This window comes from Canis lupus (genome assembly GCF_048164855.1).
Source record: "Canis lupus baileyi chromosome 5 unlocalized genomic scaffold, mCanLup2.hap1 SUPER_5_unloc_2, whole genome shotgun sequence".
Lineage (NCBI taxonomy): Eukaryota > Metazoa > Chordata > Mammalia > Carnivora > Canidae > Canis > Canis lupus.
Genome location: NW_027326409.1, coordinates 85,854 through 109,965, shown reverse-complemented (window position 1 = coordinate 109,965; position 24,112 = coordinate 85,854). Strand labels below are relative to the sequence as shown.

At 35.3% G+C, this 24,112-nt stretch overlaps 1 protein-coding gene, 1 long non-coding RNA gene and 1 pseudogene across 6 annotated transcripts in view; 1 reads left to right on the top strand and 2 right to left on the bottom strand.

Moving 5' to 3' along the window:
- Positions 1-24,112, bottom strand: part of LOC140629403 (outer dynein arm-docking complex subunit 2-like) — a 200,155-nt gene that overhangs the window by 110,228 nt on the left and 65,815 nt on the right. The gene's annotated exons all lie outside the window — the stretch shown is intronic.
- LOC140629406 (uncharacterized) overlaps positions 1-24,112 on the top strand; it is a 186,646-nt gene that overhangs the window by 129,430 nt on the left and 33,104 nt on the right. The window lies entirely within an intron of this gene.
- On the bottom strand, positions 1,617-23,954 carry LOC140629407 (serine/threonine-protein phosphatase PP1-gamma catalytic subunit pseudogene; annotated as a pseudogene).

The following is a 24,112-nucleotide window of genomic DNA, read 5'->3' as shown; positions in this document are numbered from 1 at the left end:
TAATGCAACTTTAAAGCACATACAAGGCAAGCATAACATGACTTAAGAACAAAAATTTTTAACCAGAAGGGCTATAAAAATACTGTTTTATGCCATACAGAAACCATACAATGCATAATACAGTATTTGAAAAAGATTTAAAAATAGCACATTGCATATAAAAAATTCCAAAAATGCTACTTTCACATTAGAACAGCATGTCAGAGAAACCAAAACTGAACAGGCAAATCTTGTCCTAAAAGTATATTCATTACATCAAATGCTTTAAAAATTTTAAATACAACATATATACACAAGGAGAACAGGCTGTTTGTGTCGCTCTGTCACACAGTAAGATCCTTGTTCTGTTTCTAGGAGTTAACAAGTCCAACAGCTAAAAAAAATTTACTGATTTAGAACTACCTTCAACTTTCAAATGCAGTTCTTCAAAAATCAAGGTGAGGATATCAGTTATTACCTTTTCTTTTCATTCTAAACTGAAGTAAAAGTAAATTAATTTCAGGTAAAATAATTGATTCACTCCTCAGAGTGTAGATTTGCATGGCTGAAAATGCATTGTACTTTGAGGGTAGCTCTATCAAATTAAATCACAAAAAAAAAAAGAACAAATTTAATGGTTTTGATTTTCTCTACTTCCCAAGCCTAATTTATGATAATTTTCTTAAATATCACAGTTTTCTGTGATATCTTCCTATGTCCTGTGTTGATTCTGTTTTAGATACATTATTATATTAATAAGGAGGTCTAAATTGTGAGAAACCATTGTGTATCCTATTCAGAGGCTTAGAGAGTTAATTAAATGACATTCTTAAATGATGACTTTGAAAAAAGCATATAATTAGTACAAAAAGCTGAACAAATGTAAGTCAAATTATCATAAAATAGCTATTATATAAATATATGTGTGCATATATATGCATTTAATTTTTAATATTAGATATATATATTTTTAAATAATGGCTTTAATTGTCATTTTGAATATATGGTAAGGGAAAGTGTACTTTAATTAAATATACATCATACCAGTGATGCTGGCAAGGCTGAGTTAATCCTAATATTGATAACTATAAAAAATATTTTGTACATGATAAGACAATGAGAGAAAAAAAGCAATCCCTTTGAAACAAAACTAAATATATATATATATATACATATATATATTCACAGTGGTTTGTATAAACAGTATGCACTTCATGACAAAAACATGTACAGATTGAGCACCCTAGGGCTCTCTATATCCTAAAGAAAATGAGCATTTACATTATTCATGGATTGAACTGAATTTTAAAAAGATCAATTGTACACTTACCCCTTAGGATAAAATGTTCTGGGTTGTACAACTTTAACACCATCATTAAAGTTGTTTGCAAAAGGAATACAGAATTAAAAAAACAAAACTTGGGATCCCTGGGTGGCGCAGCGGTTTGGCGCCTGCCTTTGGCCCAGGGCGCGATCCTGGAGACCCGGGATCGAATCCCACGTCGGGCTCTCGGTGCATGGAGCCTGCTTCTCCCTCTGCCTGTGTCTCTGCCTCTCTCTCTCTCCTCTCTGTGTATTCTCATGAATAAATAAATAAAATCTTAAAAAAAAAAAAAAAAAAAACTTTTTTTCTTGGGAGTGGAGAGTCTTTCATTTGCTGTTATAACCAGCAAATACCATTCATTAACTCAAAAAATGGAAGAGGGGGCCCCCTAAACACTATTTGAGCAAGCTGACCAATATACATTACAGTTTTAAAAATGAAAGTTATATGCTCTATGTTACAAGTCCCAACTAGGCAGTGTCAGAATGACATCTATTTCTTTTTTTTTTTTTTTTTTTATGACATCTATTTCTTTGCTTGCTTTGTGATCATACCCCTTGGAGGTGTTATAGGTCACGTGGCATTTGGCTTCTTTTTCTCTGCAGGCTTTAAAATATGAAAAGAACTCATTAGAGTCTCGACCACACTCATCATGGCACCTGCATTGTCAAAGTCTCCAAAATAATTGGGTTCAGGAAACAGAGTGACCAACTGCGTCTTTGCAAGAAATTCATATCCATCTTCAACCACCTGATGGGCTCTACATAGAAGATCCAAATCATGCTTATGGAGAAATTTTGCAACCACTTCTACACCAAATGTGAAGGACACTCCTCTGTCATTTTCATCTCAGCCTAAGACATCTTTAAGGGGGTCAGACCAGAAAAGATTACAAAGACCCTGATCTGGTACATCAGTTGGTCACGTAATTTGCCGAATCTGCTCCATAGATCAAAGATCTGGTGATAAACCTCTGTGACAGCAGAGTATCTTCTCATCCACGATGGCTGGTATCGGTAAACAGTTAAAGCAGTATTCATCATAAAATCCATAAATTCTATTGATGCTGGCACACTCATGTTTTCCTCTGAGAAGAAAGAATTCTCAAGATATTTGATTTTGTAAGCCAGTGAGGGGCAGGTAGTCTCCGATGACTGCTTCCCCTGTCCCCAAGGCACCGTTGCTTTCTGGTGGGAAAGTTGAAGCAAATCATAGTCTTGCCCGTGGATATCACCACTATTGTGAGTGGCGCTTCAAGGCCTAGTAGGATAGGCTGACCGAGAAGGATCTCTCAGGACTTTACGCACAGTCCTCGGATTTCATTCTCCTGTAGCTGGACTTTCTTACCAGGCTTGGACCCTCTCACTTCCTGCAGCCATTGGATGATGCTGTTGACGTTGAGTTTATCCCCCCTAACTGCCCCGCTCTCTGCTTCCTCCTTCTCTCCTCACCGGAACCATGAGAAGCAATATTAGATATATTTACAACTTCTTCCCACTTGTACTCAATAACACACAGTTGTCAAGCAACTTCAGGTTAAAATCCAGTCAGATGCCTCTGAACAGTGAGTTGCAAGGACCACACTAAGAATGACACTTGAAACCATAATCTTGACAGGAAAAAAAAAAAAGTTTAACTACATGAAATACTATTTAAAAAAACCAAGAGTCTCTCATTTATGGAGAGACCGTTTTCAAAAGGTTTACTTGTTTGGTCTATTACATCACATTTTTTCTGTAAATATGTGGTTAATATCTCAGTTTGATAGATAAGAGTCTATTTAACTCATAACCAACCTGAAAAATAACATACTAATGGCAACTAATCTACATTTTCATGAATGGTCTTCTAATATTTGAAGCCAGATATCTTGTCTACCTTATCTTCTGTGATGTGTACCTTTAATTTTCACATGAAATGACTTTCATGGGTCTCCTCTCTCTTTTTTATCAAAGTTTCTCTTAAAACACACCCAGCGTTTAACACAACATGGTCAGATGTGGTCTGACTAGAGGAGAGTGCATAGGAATTCCTATCTTCTGTGAAATAGATATAGTATTTCTGCTAGTGTGGCCAATCACACCTACTATTTCAGCAGTTACATTGCCCTATTTGTTCACATTAAGCTTTGTCAGCCAAAATCCCTGTATCATTTCTAAGTGAATTATTATACAGCCAGTACTCCCACATCCTGCATTTATGGGATTTCCAGCTTCCTTTTATTGCATAAAATGGACTGAGCAATTTTCATATAAAAGAGAGAAGCTTTTAGATGTAAATTTCACTTTGTAAAAATGTATTTCTATGTAAAACTTAGAAAAACCAAGGGAACCATCTGGATATTTTGAGGTAAGTAATTTATCTAAGCATTCTTAGAGGTAGAAAAAAATATTTTTTTGAGGCAGTAGTTCTCAAACTGTGTTTCACATTAGAATTCCAAGGGGGAATTTTTAACTTTCTCTAAGCTCAAGCTGGACCTCATACCAATTAAATCTAAGTGTATGGTGGTGGGAGTCAGCAACCATACATATCTCTAGATGACTCCAATATATACCAAAGTTTGAAAACTACTGGTTTAAGAGTGTAAGTCGTATAATGAGAACACATGGGGGGCACATCTAAGTTTCATCACTATTAGTTATAAAGCCTTGAGCAAGTTACATAACTTCACTTCAGTTTCATCATCTATGAAATGGAGCTAGTATTTACCTCCTGAAGGTTGTTAAAAGGATACATATAAAGCATATAACAAGGTGCCTGGCATATAATAGCTGTTACTAGTGTTATTTTTCTAATATTTTGAGAATGTATATGTTACCAATAGTTGGCACAACAAAATACCAACTTAAGGAATAAGCACATGAAATTTATTTTATTCCACATGTCATTCACCCTTATGAATATATTCAATATATATAACTCAAGTAGCAACATTTTTACTACATGTCAGTCCTGTTTTAAGAGCCAAATGGGAATGAGTTGTCAAAAAAATATGTCCTTGAGTATAATTAGATAATAAATTTGTTTATTTTATTAAAATCACTTTCATTCATGTATTCATTCATTTGGCAAATTAGGAGCCTCATAAATGTTAAGATACTATTTTATGTTGTGGAATTCAAAATAAATAATTTGGTTTCAGGCAGGGCAGCCCGGGTGGCTCAGCGGTTTTGCTTCAGCCCAGGGCATGATCTTGGAGACCCGGGATGGAGTCCCATGTCGGGCTCTTTGTATGGAGACTGCTTCTCCCTCTGCCTGTGTCTCTGCCTCTCTCTTTCTCTCTCTCTGTGTCTCTCATGAATTAATAAATAAAATCTAAAAAATAAAAATAAAAAAAATAATTTGGTTTCATATTATAATCATCTGGAGTGATTTTTTTTGAAGATTTATTTATTTTAGAAAAAGAGAGAAAGAGAGCATACACATGTGGTGGAAGAAGTGGGGGGCAGAGAGAGAGAATCTCAAGCAGACTCCCTGCTGAGCATGGAGCCTGATCCCAGAACTCTGAGAATCATGACTTGAGCTGAAATCTAGTCAGACACTTAACTGAGTCACCCAGGTGCCCCCTGGAGTCATTTTTTTTTTTTTTAGAAATATGAATGCCTAGGCCATAGTCTCAATACATAGAATGGGGATGGGGCTCTTGCATGAGAATATATTTTTTAAAGCTCTGAAGGCAATGTGCATCTAGAATAGAGAATGACTGATGTGCACAATTCAGACTGTGTTGCTATTACAAAGTCAGTACATGGATGATGATCTGAAATGCCCACATTTAGTTTAAGAATAGATGAGGGAGGGATCCCTTGGTGGCGCAGCGGTTTAGCGCCTGCCTTTGGCCCAGGGTGCGATCCTGGAGACCCGGGATCGAATCCCACGTCGGGCTCCTGGTGCATGGAGCCTGCTTCTCCCTCTGCCTGTGTCTCTGCCTCTCTCTCTCTCTCTGTGACTATCATAAATAAAATAATAATAATAATAATAATAATTAATAATAATAATAGTAAAAGAATAGATGAGGGAGGGTGCTTCTGGAATCTTCTATAAGAATGAGAACAGTAGCAAAAATTGGCAAAAGTAATTTCTTTAGAACTCTAGAATATAATGAAAAGTTCATAATTCAGCATGTTTATGCAAGAAAAATGGCTTGATCTCAGTAAGAACAATAAGTTTTGTGGCATTTAAAAACTTTCCCTATTCCCACCTCCCTCTCCCCAGCTTGATAGTAGCTAGAAACTATGTTATCTGAGAATACCTGTAGCCTAGCAACCATAGGAGGAGAAGAATGTGTTTGGAGCTCCGCCTAAAGCTCTATCCCAACAGAACACTTGTGATTTGACTTTTTTTTTTAATTTATTTTTTATTGGTGTTCAATTTACTAACATACAGAATAACCCCCAGTGCCCGTCACCCATTCACTCCCACCCCCCACCCTTCTCCCCTTCTACCACCCCTAGTTCGTTTCCCAGAGTTAGCAGTCTTTACGTTCTGTCTCCCTTTCTGATATTTCCCGCACATTTCTTTTCCCTTCCCTTATATTCCCTTTCACTATTATTTATATTCCCCAAATGAATGAGAACATATAATGTTTGTCCTTCTCTGATTGACTTACTTCACTCAGCATAATACCCTCCAGTTCCATCCACGTTGAAGCAAATGGTGGGTATTTGTCATTTCTAATAGCTGAAGAATATTCCATTGTATACATAGACCACATCTTCTTTATCCATTCATCTTTCGTTGGACACCGAGGCTCCTTCCACAGTTTGGCTATCGTGGCCATTGCTGCTATAAACATCGGGGTGCAGGTGTCCCGGCGTTTCATTGCATTTGTATCTTTGGGGTAAATCCCCAACAGTGCAATTGCTGGGTCATAGGGCAGGTATATTTTTAACTGTTTGAGGAACCTCCACACAGTTTTCCAGAGTGGCTGCACCAGTTCACATTCCCACCAACAGGGCAAGAGGGTTCCCTTTTCTCCGCATCCTCTCCAACATTTGTTGTTTCCTGCCTTGTTAATTTGCCCCATTCTCGCTGGTGTGAGGTGGTATCTCATTGTGGTTTTGATTTGTATTTCCCTGATGGCAAGTGATGCAGAGCATTTTCTCATACGCATGTTGGTCATGTCTATGTCTTCCTCTGTGAGATTTCTGTTCATGTCTTTTGCCCATTTCATGATTGGATTGTTTGTTTCTTTGGTGTTGAGTTTAATAAGTTCTTTATAGATCTTGGAAACTAGCCCTTTATCTGATATGTCGTTTGCAAATATCTTCTCCCATTCTGTAGGTTGTCTTTAATGGCAAGTTCTAAGAAAAGCTCCAAAGCTTTGTCTTTACCTCAGGGCTTATTCATTAAGGAAAGCCCTATTCTCAAGGCGTGTCATAAAAACTATCAGTGGCAATTATTTAACATAAAACCTGTTTGATATGGTAATATCAGTTCATCAGTTCGGACAAATGAGAGGCTGGCCCAAACATAATTAAAAAGGAAAATTTTAAAAATGGGATGTCCATAGAGGGCTTTGAAAAACTCCAACATTTTTGTGGGGATCTGAAATGCCACATATAAGTGAAGGGCATGTGTATGGTCAGAAAATACCTGAGATGGCCCTAAATGCTCATCTCTGGCTGACTTTGAGGCTCTACACAAGCAGAAATAAAGGGGAAAGTTGCAAACTGTTGGAGTGTTCAATGTGTGCCATAAAGTATACACAGAACACCTCATTAAGGATGAGAAACCTACTGGTGAAAAGAATTTAAGGAAATTTCTGTTAACTCATTTGCTGACCAGTAACTCATTTGCTCAGTAACTGAGCAGAAATCTCAGTGGCCATACTGACAAAGAATAGACATTATAGAATTAGTACAAGAAAGTAACTAACAAAGAAACAAAAGCAAAAACAGCAACACATAGCAAAAATACAACCCCTGAGAAGGAGGAAATCTGATTTCCAGAGTTTCTACATTGTATTATTTAAAATACTAAGTTCTTTCCAAAAAAAATTATGAGACATACAAAGAAAGGGGAATGTTTACCACAAAATATAACCAAAGAAAGAAATCAGTCAATAAAACTGGACCCTAAGGAAGCCCGTACCATCTTGGATTTAATAAAGGCTTTAAATCAGCTATTAAAAATAAGTTCCAGGAACTAAAGGAAACCATGCCTAAACAACTAAATTTGAGACCGTATCTCAGGAAGTAGAGAATATTAATAAAGGGATTGAAATTACATATAAAAAAGAATCATTAGAGGGCAGCCCAGGTGGCTCACCTGTTTAGCGCCGCCTTCAGCCCAGGGTGTGATCCTGGAGACCTGGGATCAAGTCCCACATCGGGCTCCCTGCATGGAGCCTGTTTCTCCCTCTGCCTCTCTCTCTCTCTCTCTCTGTCTGTCTCTCATGAATAAATAAATATACTCTTTAAAAAAAAGGAATCATTAGAAATTCTTCAGTTGAAAAGTACAGTAATTGAATTGGAATTCACTTCATGGGACCAATAGCAGATTTCAGCATGTAAAAGAGAGACTCAATGAACTTGATTTATTGAGACCCAATGAATCTGATAGGCCAATCAGACTATCCAGTCTTCAGAAACAAAAGAAAATGAAGAAAAATGAACACATCATCAGAGATCTATAAAACAGCATCAAGCATACCATTCTACATATATGGGAGTTTTGGAAGAAGAGGAGAGACACAAGGGGCCAAAAGAATTTTTTTTTTTAAATTTTTATTTATTTATGATAGTCACAGAGAGAGAGAGAGGCGCAGAGACACAGGCAGAGGGAGAAGCAGGCTCCATGCACCGGGAGCCCGACGTGGGATTCGATCCCGGGTCTCCAGGATCGCGCCCTGGGCCAAAGGCAGGTGCCAAACCACTGCGCCACCCAGGGATCCCCAAAAGAATATTTGAAGAAATAATGGCAATCACTTCTCGAATCTGATGAAAAACTTTAACCTATATATTCATGTATCTTAATGAATTCCAAGTAGGATAAACTACCACAGACTAACTAATATAAACTGTATAGGAGCTCTGGAAACCAGTTCAGAGATCTATAGCAAAGAAGTAAGAAAAAGTCACAATAAAAACTTCAGGAAATTTCCTGGCATTTTTTTCTTTCTCTTGTCCCACCCTCTTCCAGGCAATGACACAGGAGGAAGCAGATCAACTCCCAGTTCCTTACCTTGGAAATTATCTGCAACACTCTGGCCTGCCTATGAGCTACCTCAGAGAGACTGGTTTCTATCTCACCTCACTCAGAGCTCAGACAGGAAATTGTGGCAGAGTTTGGACCTGAGGTGGCAAAAACTATGGAAGGCAGTGGCAGGCATTGTGGTGTGGGGGACTTTAGATTCACATATACCTGGGGGCAAGAGATTACAAACAGAGGAATATAATAAAACATCTATGCCCCCAAAGAGAAGCTGGAGTGAGACTCTTTGATAAATTAAGATATTTAAACACAGCCATAATCACAGGGAAGTTTTTAAAAAGGATACACACAGGCCCAGATAGAACACATGCCCAGAAAAGACCTCTAAAGACCTTATAGCTTCACCCTGGGCTGATTCCAATAGAAATGACAGGATCTTGTTAACTAACTTTCCACTTTTCCAATGTGGAAAAACTAGGAAAGGTGGCTGTATTTTCATATGCCCGCTTAAAAGATCACAACACATACCAAGAAACAAGGCAACACAGCTCATTCAAAGGAACAAAATATATCCTCAGAAACCATCTCCGAAGGAACAAATGTATCAGGAAGGCTTTAAAACAATTGTCTTAAGTATCCCAAAGCTAAAGGAAAATACAAAGAATTAAAGGAAATAAGGAAAATGACATAGGAACAAAATGAGAATATGAACAAAGAGATATAATGAAAAAAAAAAAAAGGAACCAAATAGAAATTCTGGAATTGAAAAGTACAATAGCTAAATTGAAAATTTCACTAGAGATAAAAAAGAGACTCAACCAGGCAAAATAAAGAATCAGTGAACTTGAAGACAGGTCATTTGAAGTTACTGATTCTAAGCAGCAAAGGGGAGAGAGAGAGCCAGAGAGAGAGAGAGAGAGAGAGAGATCAACATAGGCATTATGAGAGTCACAGTAGAAAAAAAGAGAGAAAGGGACAGAGAGATTATTTCCAAACATTTAGTCTTGGAACATTGAAAAACTCACAGCTCATATCATGATCAATGATGAAAAGACTGAACATTGTCCAAGACTAAATATTTTAGGCCACAAACAGGACTAAATGTCCAGACTAAAGATTTTAGGCCACAAAACCAGTCTAAATTTTTTTCAAAGACTGGAATCATACAAAGTGTCTTTTCCAAACACAATAATTGAATGAAAACAGAAATAAACACCTGAAGGAAAACTGGAAAATTCACAAATATGTGGAAATTAAATAACACACTTTTAAATAACCAATGGGTTAAAGGAGAAACTATTTTCTATTTCCTATTTCCATCTATTTCCTAGAGGGAAAAAAAATAGCAAAACAATAGAGAATATAAATGAAACCAAAAGTTGGCTATTGAAAAAGATCGGTAAAATTGACCAATTGTTAGCTAGATTGACCAAGAAAAAAAAGAGATAAGACTCCAGTAATTTAGATCAGAAATAAAAGAAGGGACATAACAACCAATTCTAAAGAAATAAAAAAGATCAAAAAGGAATATTATGCATGGTTGTATGCAAACAAGTTGAATAACTTAGATGACATGAACAAATTTCTAGAAACACATAATCTAATAAGACTGGATTATGAAGAAATAGAAAATCAATATATCTATAATTAGGGAATTGAAACAGCAATCAAAAAGCTCATGACAAGTTAAAGCCCAGGACTAGATGGTGTTACTGGTGAATTTCACCAAACATTTAAAGAAGAATTAACAATAATCTTCCTGAAAGTCTTCCAAAGAATTAAAGAGCTAATATTCTCAACCTCAGTTTATGATTCTGATACCACAGCTAGACAGACACTATACAAAAAGAAAACCATAGACCAGTACTGTTTGTGAATATTGATGCTAAATTCTTGACAAAGTGCTGACAAGCCAAATTCAACAGGATTATACACCATGACAAAATAGGATTTACTCCTAAAGTGTATGGATGGTTCAACATAAGAAAATCAGTAAGTGTAATATACCACATTAAGAGAATGAAAGTAAAAATCCATAAGAACATGTCAATTTCTGCACAGGAAGCATTTAAACGAAATCAAATACCCTTACATGATTTTTTTTTTAAGTCAACAAACTAGGAATAGAAGGAAATTATTTCAACATAAAGAAAGCCAGATAGGAAAAACTCACAGCTCCTATCATGATCAATGATGAAAAGACTGAAAAATTTCCCTCCAAGGTCAAGAGCAACACAAGTATGCCTGTTTTTATCACTTCTATTTGACATAGTACTTAGGAAGTCCAAAAAGAAAAAGAAATTTTATTTTTTTTAAAGATTTATTTATTTGAGAGAAAGAGAGTAAGAGAGAGTGTGTGAGTGGGGAAGGAGCAGAGAAAGGGAGAGAATCTCTAGTAGACTCCATGCTGAACATAGAGCCTCACAAGGGGTTTGATCTCATGCTCCTGAGATCATGACCTGAGCCAAAACCAAGTCGTTTAACCACTGTACCACACAGGCACCCCAAGAAAAAGAAATTTTAAGATCTAAATTGGAAAGGAAGAAAAAAATAATCTCTATTCACAAATGACATGATCCTATATGTAGAAAGCCCTAAATTCTGTAATAAACTGGTAGAACTAGTAACTGAATTCAGCAACATTGTAGGTTACAAAATCAATATGCAAAAATTAGTTGTGTTTGCACTATACATTAACAATGAACAATGTGAAATGGAAATTTAGAAAACAGTGCCAATTAGAATAGCATCTAAAAGAATAAAATACTTAGGAATGAATTTTTAGCTTTGTACACTGGAAACTATAAAAGATTGGTAAAGAAATTAGATACAAATAAATGGAAAGATATCTTGTGTTCATAGATTGAAAGATTTAATATTGTTAAGATGGCAGTGCTACCCGTAGTGATCTACAGATTCAATGTAATGAATGTATCAACATCCCAATACTTTTTCTTGCCAAAATAAATTAATTCATCCTAAAATCTATATGGAATCTCCAGAGACCCTGAACTGCCAAAATGATCTTGAAAAAGAAAAAGTTGGACTCCTTAGACTTCCTGATTTCAAAACTTACAACAAAGCTATGGTAATTAAAAGAGTGTGGTACTGACATATGAACAAACATGTAGACCAAGGGAATAGGATAAGAAACTCAGATATAAACCCTTGGCTATGTGGTGGAATGATTTTTGACAAGGCTGCCAAGACCATTCAATGGGGAAAGGACAGTTCTTCAACAAATAGTGTTGTGAAAACTGGATTCCACATGCAAAAAGAATTAAGTTGGACCCTTACCTTTTCTATATTAAAAAATAATAATTTGGAATGGATTAAGGTCCTAATGTAAGACCTGAACTATAAAAACCTAGACGCACTGGGTGTTATTCTATATGTTGGCAAATTGAACACCAATAAAAAATAAATTAAAAAAAAAACCTAGAAGAAAATAATCCAATGAAGCTAAAGTTTGAGCAGGCTGAGTTTAGGTCTAGAAGTAGGATAATAAAAGTATTCCAAGCATGGGACCCAAATCCATTTCACTTCTTAAAAACAAGGGTACACAGGGGCTTCCACATTCATGAAAGGAGGCAGGAAAACACTACTAACTACTGTGTATGGCTACTTCTTGTGTAAATATGTGTGTCTAGAGAAACAGAGTGGTGTAACTTTGTGACTAGGAACATCAGTGAGATGTCTGTTGGAGGAGAGTGGGGATGTGCTAGATGGGTGATGGGTATTAAAGAGGGCACATGTTGTGATGAGCACTGGGTGTTGTATGTAAGTGATGCACCACTGAATTCTACTCTAGAAACCAATACTACACTACATGTTAACTAAAATTTAAATTTTTTAAAAATAGGCTATACCTTTGGTTGTAACTTTCCATTCTGTATATTACACCTCTGTCAATTCCATCCCCTCCTACACTAGCAACCTACACGGCAGCCCTTTTTGGAGGTAGCGTCTGAGAAGTACATGGTAGGGGAGAGCAGCCCCAGAGCAGGGGAGGAATGTAGGTGAAAGCCACAGATTTGACCTTAGATGGGGTGGTCCTTCCAGCTGCAGTCTGAAGATAAGCCGTTTAACACCCTCACTATTGTTTTGGTCCTTCATGAATCCACCACTTGAAAATGTGGCATACGGAAAAAAAAATATTTGTAAGACAATTCACTTTAATCTTTTAGGATTTGGGGAACTGGGAGCCAGATGAGTATACTTCAAACTGTTTGGTGACTTTAAAATGAGAGCAGACCCCAAATAGGCAGAACACAAACATGGATCCCATTTTAAGGAGCTTTCAGATTTAAAACAAAACGAAACTGTGTAGCCTGTTAGGCACACCATTGGACAGCTATACATTTGACAGTCCAAACATGACCAAATCAAAGCTCATAAACCATGTTTATGGCAGTAGTCTTAGTATGAAACTACACCACTACACATGCCTTCTCTAGCTTCTCTTTGGCTTCCTGATTGGGCATGGGTCATTGGACAGCTGAAGGTAAACAGTGTGATGTCAGATTCCTGTGCTGTTTGATCAGCTGTGTTCCGTCACACCTGCAGTCAGGAAGCTGGCCTCATCCACACTCAGTGCTTGACATTCCTGGCTAAAATTGCCTAAACGTGTATTCCAACCTCACAGAAAGTAACTTTTTCTCTTCCCTTTTGGGGAATCATTCACAAATGTCTCTGATAAGCTACTCTGTTTGGAGGAGCTCCTTAGGCCACTGGGTTTGAAATTACTAGCGATTATTTTCCTCTAAGATCAAAATTCAGAACCAGACATTATTTTCTAAACAGCTAGCAAAATCAAGGTTAGGGAAGTGACAAAGCCAAATGATCTCATGGATATATTACTTATTTGGAGTATTCTTCCTAATTCTACAAGTGGGTTACAATACATGCAGAATAGTTATTCTAAAAATGAGAATACCTGTTTCCTATCTAATTCAAAAATGATGGCTATAATATAACACTTTAATACAAATTAGCCTGATAAAAAGGCAAATGAACATATCTGAACTTCCACTTTTTCTTATTAAAAACTTTTTAAAAATTAACGAAAAGAAACAGAATTAAGAAAATCAAATACTATCTTGCCAAACTGTGGAAGGAGCCTTGGTGTCCATCGAAAGATGAATGGATAAAGAAGCTGTGGTCTATGTATACAATGGAATATTACTCAGCCATTAGAAACGACAAATACCCACCATTTACTTCGATGTGGATGGAATTGGAGGGTATTATGCCGAGTGAAGTAAGTCAATCAGAGAAGGACAAACATTATATGGTTTCACTCATTCGGGGGATATAAAAAATAGTGAAAGGGATTATAGGAGAAAGGAGAGGAAATGAGTGGGAAATATCTGTGAGGGTGACAAAACATGAGAGACTCCTAACTCTGGGAAACGAACAAGGGGTAGTGGAAGGGGAGGTGGGCAGGGGGTTGGGGTGACTGGGTGATGGGCACTGAGGAGGGCATTTGGCGGGATGAGCACTGGGTATTATACTATTTGTTAGCAAATCAAACTGCAATAAAAATATACAAAAAAAGAACATAAAAATGCAACAATGTTTTAAGAAAGAAAATGGTTCTCATAAATGTTGGTGAAAGACAAGAAAATAATTAGAAGCAATGTACCAATTATATATTCTTTATATGAGTTTCTGTATCACAAATTTGAGTTGACGCTCTGCAGCAGAGTTTTGCTTCTTAAGAACAAAGAATTTAATACATGGATTTTTGCCAGACCCAGCTGTTGCATCACAAGTTTGTAATACTGAACACCTGTTCAACCACTGTTTTTCTCCCAAAAATGTGTTTGATCATGCAGCTTGAAAGGAATGGCTTTTCACTTCTATTTACAAATCTCTCAGACTTTTTACACAGTACTTTAATTGTCTGCAACCATACTTAGGGCTCATGAAATTTACTAAATAACTTCACTATAGAGGTCATGAGGATCTCTATCCTTTTCAGCAAGCTTAATTGGAAAAAAAACAAGAAATTTTCCTCAAGCCTAACACACAAAAAAACTCTCACCTTACAATGGTACGCTGTTAAATAAAATGACTTAGAAAAATATGCAGTGAATTTTTTGTGGTTATTTCAGTTCAGCTTTCTGTTCTTCAGTCTATCAAGAACTGATGAACAATGCTTATTTTCTGTCTTGGATATTCTTCCAAGTTTTATATATGACATAAAACAGGTTCGTATTTCACATTCTGATTTTCCGGTCATATAAAGAAGAAACAAAGAATTATTAAGCTTGCAAAACATACCTCTTTCATGTACCATATTTTCTTTACCACTGAGAAGCTATCAAAAACTATTACCGACTTTCTCAAAAATGAAGGAAAATGTTATGTTTTCTAATTGAGGTCTAGTGGTGCGAGTGTCAATCCTCCTTACTATGAAGATGTCACATTCCATTTGTTTTATGTCTCTAACAACTATAATGCAGCTGCAGTACAAAATCAGATTATGAATCTTTATTTGTCTCAAGGATCCCCCAAGTCAGTACCTTAGTACTTTGCTGCCTAGCTCATTCACTGATATGTCGCTTTAAATATTCCTTTGCAAGAAAAGATGCAATGCATTCACTAGAACTGATTTTCACATCTCATTTCCTTTACAGGTCTGAAAATGTGTTCTAATACACCTGGTGTTAAAAATATAAAAAGTGGATAACATCTGTTTTGAACAGTTGACATTTCACCATATCCACTCCACATGGACTCAAACATAGTGTGCTTAGGCTTCATGATGCCTGACAGACGTGGTAGGGACCCTGACATAGCATAAGCTGTCTGAAGGCTTGGCTTATGCTTTCTTCCCATTTATGTTGCTCTTAGCTATATTTGACAGCTGATTTCTGCAGCATTTCTGTCAGTGTTCTTAATCCAGACAAAGAAATTCTTTATTTCAAAATGGTGCTAAATCCTATCATTCATAAGTTAATAAGCTTAAATGACTTGCAAAGCATCTTATGTGGAAATTCTTTCTTAGAAAATAAAACACAATCTTTCCTAGAAAGTTGAGTCATTAACTTACTTGAATGGGGCTGGGGTGGGGAGGAGGAGGGAAGAACAGACCAAAGTATCTGGCAAGATATCTTCTAGTTCCTTAATTTTACTGCAAGCTGGAAGCCCTGCATAGTCAGAAAATGTTTCCTGCCTCTACTCTCCTTCAGAATTTATAACCTCATTAGAAAACTATTTTAATTCAAGTAAAAACAACAGAATATCCAAACTGCTACTTGAAAATGCTAAATTGAGGGCACCTGGGTGGTTCAGTGGTTGAGCACCTGCCTTTGGCTCAGGTCATGATCCCAGGGTCCTGGGATGGAATCCCACATCAGGCTCCCCACAGGGGGCCTGCTTCTCCCTCTACCTATGTCTCTGCCTCTCTGTGTGTCTCTCATGAATAAATAAATAAAATATAAGAAAAAAGAAAATGCTAAATTGAATATAATTGAGTAGGATAAATTTTGGATGGTGATGTTCAATAAAACATGAGGCCCCAGAAGAGTTCCAGTACACATAACCTGTCTCCATGCATACAGACATTTACAAGTATCTTTATCCATATTATTTCAGCTAATCCAAAAGGCAGTTGATTGTAAAATGTGCAATTATATTTACATACCACCAAGGAAAACATTGCCCTTTAACCTATGATGCAATGTCAATTATAAAACATTTCCCTGAGCTACTATGTTTGTATCTCTACCATTAGGTCAAAGGTAACTTTACTTTCTCTAAGTGAAAGAACATTCTAGAAAGTCTCAACTATTTTGTTTAACCTCATTCTGTATTTTAACACTGGAAACAACTGCATAAATGTTATGCATTTATGTTAAGATTATTTAAAAAAGGCATACAAAATGTAATGTGTACCTACAGAGGGTTTGGCAAACAGTGCGAAATAATGTTGCTGAATTAATGAAGTTATCTGATTTGCCCAGAGATTAAATGAAATCACTGCTGACTTCTAATATAATATTAATTATATTAATATAATATGATTTTAACTTCTACTTTACTGTATTCGTGTATTGTCACAAAACTCTTTAAGGCAAAATGAAAATTTAAATGTAAGTGCTTAAGAAGTATAAATCCAGTCCATTTACTAATTATTAATACTACAACATGTTCCTCTCAGGCATCGTTATATATTTGAGAGCTATCTTTCACACTTACTTAAAGCCAATGGAAGTGATGGAAGATGCTGTATCTCCTTAGGTATAATATGTGGATGAAATAGGAATAAAAAATTATTCATCCCTCAAGTTACTATGTCCTAGGTTGAAAATGGAATCAAAACCAAAACCAAATCTTTTCTATTCCTGATTTGTGATTAATTTTTGGTAAAAGAATTGAAAAAACAAAGAGCCCAACAATTCATGGATTTGAATTATTAATTAGGTTTAGTGTGAAAAAGGATTACTCAATAAACTATAAAAACATTGTTGAAAGCTTACTAAAATAAATACAGCAAGACCCAAATGTCTTTGTGTGGTTTACACTGTAATTACTTCAGAGTATAAATGGTTCAAAATTTGAAAATTCAATTATATGCATTTCATTTTCATTTAATTTTGTGAATTTTGAAAAGCATGTGGTTGTTTCTTTTTAAATTTTAGTTTTTTAGTCTCTCATTGAGGATGGCAAATACTGTTGGAAACAAAACACTGAAGGTAAAATTTTAAAGTTTCCCAAACTGAACAAGTGTCAAAGAGAGTTAAATAATGACAATTCTAAATGATTTTTAAAGCTTCTTTTTTTTAAACATACTCTGTCATTTAGAGCAGTTTTTGGTTGATAGCAAAATTGAGCAGAAGGTACTGAGGTTTCCCATAATGTCTGATCCCGCACATGCACAGCCCCCCATTATCAACACAGTGGTACCCCATTGTATGACAAATCGAAGATTTGAAATATTTGAAATATTCTCTCAAAGTGGCACACTAAATGATATTTTTTTAAAGCTTGTAGCATTTACATTTTTGAGGTTCTCAAAGCTTAAAAGAGCCCTAAGACTTTAAGAAATCCCATATTTTCTGGAGCAATAGGGCTTTTCTTCACAAAGGAACTGTCCAGAAAAAGCTTCAAAATGAAAAGAAAACTGTAGAAACTTGTTTGTTGATGTGGGTGGCAGCTGTTTTGTGGTAGAACCATAGCACAGGATATGGGGTTAGAACTGGGTCATATCATACGCTCAGTTACCATTCTAGTTATGTGATCTTCAGCAAGTGTTTAAATAATCTGACAACTTACTTTCCTCAGAAGCAAAAATAATTGTGCAGTTAATTGAGATGCTATATGCAAAAAGCTATAGGTTACATACATAAAATTAATTATGGTGAAAACAGTAAAATGACAATCTAGTGTGAAAAGAGGTAAGTACCATGGAATCTGCTTTACAACACAAATCTGGATGAAGAGTTGAGAGTCCTAGAAGGACACATACCTGGGAATGACCGTGTTAACTAAAGAAGAAAATCTCTGGCCAAATTAATATGTGGGACCACACTTCCTCTTTTTTTGGTTATCATCTGCTTATTTTTCTTATCATTTTAAGTTTTTATTTAAATTCCAGTTTGTTAACATAGTGTAATATTAGTTTCAAAACACAGTGATATCAGGTACTTCCATACAACACCAAGTGTTCATCATAGCAAGTGTATTCCTTAATCCCCATCGTATCATTTTATTTATTTTTTTCATCATGGTAAGTATATTCTTTAATCCTAATCCTCTATTTCCTCTATCCTCTCCACCCATCTTCCTTCTGGTAACTATCAGTTTGTATTCTATAGTTAAGAATCTGTTTCTTAGTCTGTCTCGGTCTCTCTCTTTTCTCCTTTATTTAAGCTCATTTATTGCTTAAATTCCACATATGAGTAAAATCATATGGTATTTGCCTTTCTCTGACTGACTTATTTCACTTAGCATGATACTCTCTAGCTCCATACATGTTATTACAAATGGCAAGGTTTTATTCTTTTTCATGGCTGAGTAATAGTCCAGTATATATATATATATATATATGTGTGTGTGTGTGTGTGTGTGTGTGTGTACCACATCTTCTTTATCCACTCATCAATGGATACTTGGGCTATTTCTAATAGTTTAGCTATTGTAAATAATTCTGCTATAAACATAGGGGTGCATGTATCCCTTTGAATTAGTGTTTTTGTATTTTTTGGATAAATACCAGTATTGTAATTACTGGATTATAAAGGAGTTGTATTTTTAATTTTTTGAGGAAAAATATTTTCCAGTTTTACACAGTGGCTGCAGTTTTCATTCCCACCAACAGTGTAAGAGGGTTCCTTTTTCTTCACATCCTGACCAATACCTGTTGTTTCTTATGCTTTTAATGTTAGCCATCCAACAGGTATGAGGTTATATCTTATTGTAGTTTTGGTTTGCATTTCCCTGATGATGAGTAATATGGAGCATCTTTCCACATGTCTATTGGTCATCTGTGTCTTGGAAAAATGTCCATGTCTTCTGTCCATTTTTAAACTGGATTACTGTTTTGGAGGGTATTGAGTTGTATCATTTTTTTATACATTTTGTATACTAAACCTTTATAAGTTATATAATTTGCAAATATCTGCTCCTATTTAATAGATTGCCTTTTATTTTTGTTGATTTTTCCTTTGCTGTGCAGAAAATTTTTATTTTGATATAGTCCCAAAAGTTTATTTTTGTTTTTATTTTCCTTGCCTTAGGAGACATATCTAGAAAAATGTTGCTACAGCTGATGTCAGAGAGATTACTATGATTTTCTATCTCACATTTAGGTCTTTCATCCATTTTGAATTTGTTTTTGTATATGGTGTAAGAAAGTGGTCCAGTTTCATTTTTTTACATGTTTTTAGAATAGCTCAAATTAAAATTTTTGTTTCACTAACTTCATTCTCCTTTAACACTGGAAATTTAAATGCGTAAATAAATTATGAAATGGCCATACAACAAAATACTATACAGCTAAGGAAACTAGACAGGGTGTGGAAAGATATAGAGAGAATAAGAGAGGTATTCACAATTCATTGTTAAGGGAAAAACTCCAATCTAACTCTTAATCATGGTTATCCCCAAGTACTGAGATTACAGGTAATTTTTTTCCTTTGCTTTTATTTTTAATTAAAAAAACACTTTTTACTTGTAGGAGAAAACTCATAAAACTCCTTGTTTTTATTTACATCCTAAATTTTACAGAGTGAGGATGTAACCTATGTTATGTAAAACTTCAGGTTTACAGCTCTTTGCAGGGGTGCCTTAAAAGACAACCCACCATTATTTGCATATCTTAGACTTGGGTTTCCCAAAACAACAGCCACTAGCTGCATATGGCTACTTAAATTTAATTTAAATAATTTAATTAACATAAAACTTAATATAATTAAAAATTCAATTCCTCATTCATACTAGTCATATTTCAAGGGCTCAATAGCCACAGGGGGCTTAATGGTTACCATATTTGAAGAGTACATTTCCATAATCACAGAAATTTCCATTAGATTGAGCTATCTTAAACCATAGATTGGGATCTGTATACACAATAAGATACGATTTTTCAATATTATGAATGTGCTTTCTTCTTTTTGCATTTCTGAGCACATGACCTCTTTCATACTCTATCCCTGAGGTATCCTTCTACCTTGGGAAGATAAGTTTTGTTCTATAAAGATGAAGGAGAGAGACCATACAATACTCATTTACCTTCTCATCATAGAAAATAGGATTTTTCAAAAAAACAAGAGCCTTGCAAATCCACCATCTTTGCCTGAAATCATGGTCTTCTCATGTTTTGTAAAGTTACCATTTCTTAGTTGTCAAAGTTAAAATACAAAAACAAAAACTCAAACTCTCTCTTGATCACCTTTGCATAGCCAATACCAATCACACACCAATATCTGATTCTACTTTGCAATTCTTTCTTTTTCTTTTTCTTTCTTTTTTTTTTTTTTTTAGAGAAAGAGAGTAGGGGAGAGGTAGAAGGAGATAGTGAGAGAATCTTAGGCAGGCTCCATGCCCAGCATGGTTGATCTCACAACTCTGAGATCATAACTTGAGCTGGAATCAAAAGATGCTCAACCACTTGAACCACCCAAGTGCCCCTGCAATGATTTCTGTACTGACTCTTCTCTTTGCCCACACTGCCACTGTGTCAGGTCAGATTCTAATTATTTTCACCCGAACCACTGCACAAGCCTAATTAATCACCTACTCATATTTTCTAATTAACCAATCTGCTCACATCACATCCTTATTTAAAATTCTTCAAATGTTTGTGTTGCCTAAATGATAGTGCATACAGAGGAGTGTAGTTCTTGGTAAGAGTAGTGAACAAGCAGGGATGCCTGGGTGGCTTAGTGGTTGAGCATCTGCCTTCTGATCGGGGGGTGATCCCAGGGTTCTGGGATTGAGTCCCACATTGGGGTCCCTGCATGGAGCCTGCTTCTCCCTCTGCCTATGTCTCTTTCTTCTCTCTGTGTCTCTCATTAATAAATAAATGAATTTTTTTTTAAAGAGTAGTGAACAAGCAGAGATCATGCATCTGCTCTTTCCTCAGGAGTGATAAGATGGGGGCTGAGGTTTCCTTGAGAAAAATTCAAAGACACTAAAGTGGTAGGAATAGATAATGCGCAGGGAAGATTCAATAGAAATGGAAAAGTAGGAGCTCTTTATGGAGGCTTGGATCCAATGTAGGACTTGGGGCCAGGGGCTAAAAGACAAGCATGATGGGTTGTGTTTAGTTTGAGTGTGGTTCAGTTTAGGTTGCTAGAATAGTCAGATATTCAGGACAGAAATCCTGGGCAGGAATGATGAAAATGAAAATACTGGTGTGTCTCTTACAGAATGTCTTATTACAGATAATAAGATAAATAGGCAAATTTGTAAATAGGCAAATTTGTAATTAAAATCCATGAGAATAAAGGACATAATTTACACATAACAGCACTATGTAGAACTGTTAATCTATATACAAAATGGTATCTCATCATAAAACAAAATTAAATTCTGTATTTAAGTTTATATTTTTGGTGATGATTGGGAATGAACCAGTATCCACAGCATCCTTCTCTGGGAAAAGTAAAGACTTTTAATATGTGTTTACCTGTTACTTTACACTACCTAATACATTTTTTTAAATTTTTTAAAAATTTTTTAAAATTTATTTATGATAGTCACAGAGAGAGAAAAAGAGGCAGAGACATAGGCAGAGGGAGAAGCAGGCTCCATGCACCGGGAGCCCGATGTGGGATTCGATCCCGGGTCTCCAGGATCGCGCCCTGGGCCAAAGGCAGGCGCCAAACCGCTGTGCCACCCAGGGATCCCAATACATTTTTTGAATCATCTAGTAATTTAGATTCAGATTGCTACTGTGATAATATTATCTGCCTTTATTTTATTTTATGTCATTAATTTTAAATTCTTTCTTAGAAATTTTCTAAAATTTGAGAGACATATTATCAACAAAAATTTATATTTACCTATAAATTCCAGTGAGTTATTTGCTTATTATTGTTTCTATAACAAATGCTATTCTCTTTTTTAAAGAATGTTTTGTTTTGCTGGAAAATAGTCTAAAGTTGTTGGGGTTTTGTTCCAGAAAAGGTTTATGGGGAATAAGCTTCCTGAGTCTTGACATTTCTGAAAGAAAAATGTCTTTATTCTGTCCTTACTCTATACTCACTTGAATGCTAGTTTTTATAGGATATAGAATTCCAGGATAAAAATACTTTCCTCTAAAGACAGTGAAGGATTTGTTCCATTTTCTTTTACAATTTATTGTGAATGATGTTAAGTCTAATACTGGTGTGATCCTTGTTCTTATGTAATTTTTTCCCTTCCTCTAATTTTCTGGAAATGTCCAATCTGAATTTATGTCAAGGTATAGATAACTGTCTTTGTTCTTCCTGCTTGGCACTAAGTGGATCTTTTCAATCTGAAGACTACAATCTTTAACTCTTCACTTTACAGAATCTTCCCTCCATTTTTTAAATGATGATTTTTCTTTATTTCAATTGCTCTCTTTCCTTTTGTGTATTTTCTTGTGCTATATTTTCAAACTTTCCCCCATCACCAGCCTACTTTCTTTTTACTTTTACTTTGCATTCTTATTTACTAGACTTTATCTTTCAGATAATTACTCAATCATATCTAGTATTTGTCTCTTCTATTAAATTTATTGTTTTGCCAAAACTATATATTTTTAAGATTTGTTTATGTATTTATTAGAGGGAGGAAAGGGCAGAGGGAGATGGAAAGGGAGGGAATCCTCAAGCAGATTCCCACTGAGCTTGGAACCTGACATGAGGCTTGATCCGAGGACTCTGAGATCATGACCTGAGCTGAAATCAAGAGCCAGATGTCCAACCAACTAAGCCACCCAGATGCCACACCAAATCTATATTTAATCTCCAAAAAGCCTTTGTTAATCTATGAACGTATCTTTTTTTTTAATATAACAGCCTTTTTGGGTATAGTATTCCCCTTGGGTCATTCCGAGGATATAAGTTTTTAAAATTTCATATTATATTCCTTATGTTATCTGTTTCCTCTGAAGTTAATTCTGCTTCTTAATACTGGCTTATCGATATCAAGGATATGTAGTGATATTTCCTTAGTGGACTCTTTCTTGATCCCTAAATGATCCCTAAATACTATCATTTACGTTTTACATTTAAAAAATTTTTGTGGACCTTAAAGAATAGGAATTATGTTATATATCTACTTCTGAAACTTGGTATTTTTGCTCAATATATTTATAAGATGTATTGATATTGATGAATACATTACTGAAATACATTTGTTTCTCACTACTGCGTTGTATGATCATAGTATCATCCTGTTGTTCATTTTCATGTAGGTTGACACTTGAGGTGTTTTTATCTTTATGTTTTATTACACTTATTTTGCTCTTATATAAAAAATAGCTCATTGACCAGTCTGTAATAGATTTCTTCTATTATCAATACACATCACAATTCACTTTTTACAAAAGATTATTTCTAGTCACAAATATTTACAATGATATTTAGAGTCATGTTAAATTTATTATAGGAGTAAAATCCTTTAGATTTTTTAAATCAAGCTGAAAAGAGATCTTTAAAGAAAATAATAAATTTACAAAAGAGCTAAAAGACTTCCAGTTCAGCCTTTTTTTTTGTCATGTAAAAATTTTATTTATGGGTTTTATATCCAGTATTTATTGAAGCTAAGAAAAGTGGGATTCATGAAATAATTTTACTTTATTTTAATTATTTTAATTGATGCTAATCCTTGGTTCTTTGTATTTTACTTTTTCAAAGTAACAAAGAACTTAACGATCTTTCACTGTCATATTTCAAGCTATATAAATAAGATAGAAGTAATTTTATGTTTCTTAAAGTAGTAGGTATATACAGACAATTTTCTTATCACCCAAGAGATAAGAACAGTCAACTTTTCTTCCTCTTGACTTACCTGACATACCTGTTTCAATTGCACCAGCCAGGTAGAACACGGTAAGCGCTGCCACCTGAGCCTAGTTTCATTTGGCATTTAAAAACTAACCAGGAAAAGACATTGCTCAAAAATTATTTTGGCACAAACATTCAGTACTCTTTTCTGCTAGATAAATCAGACCAA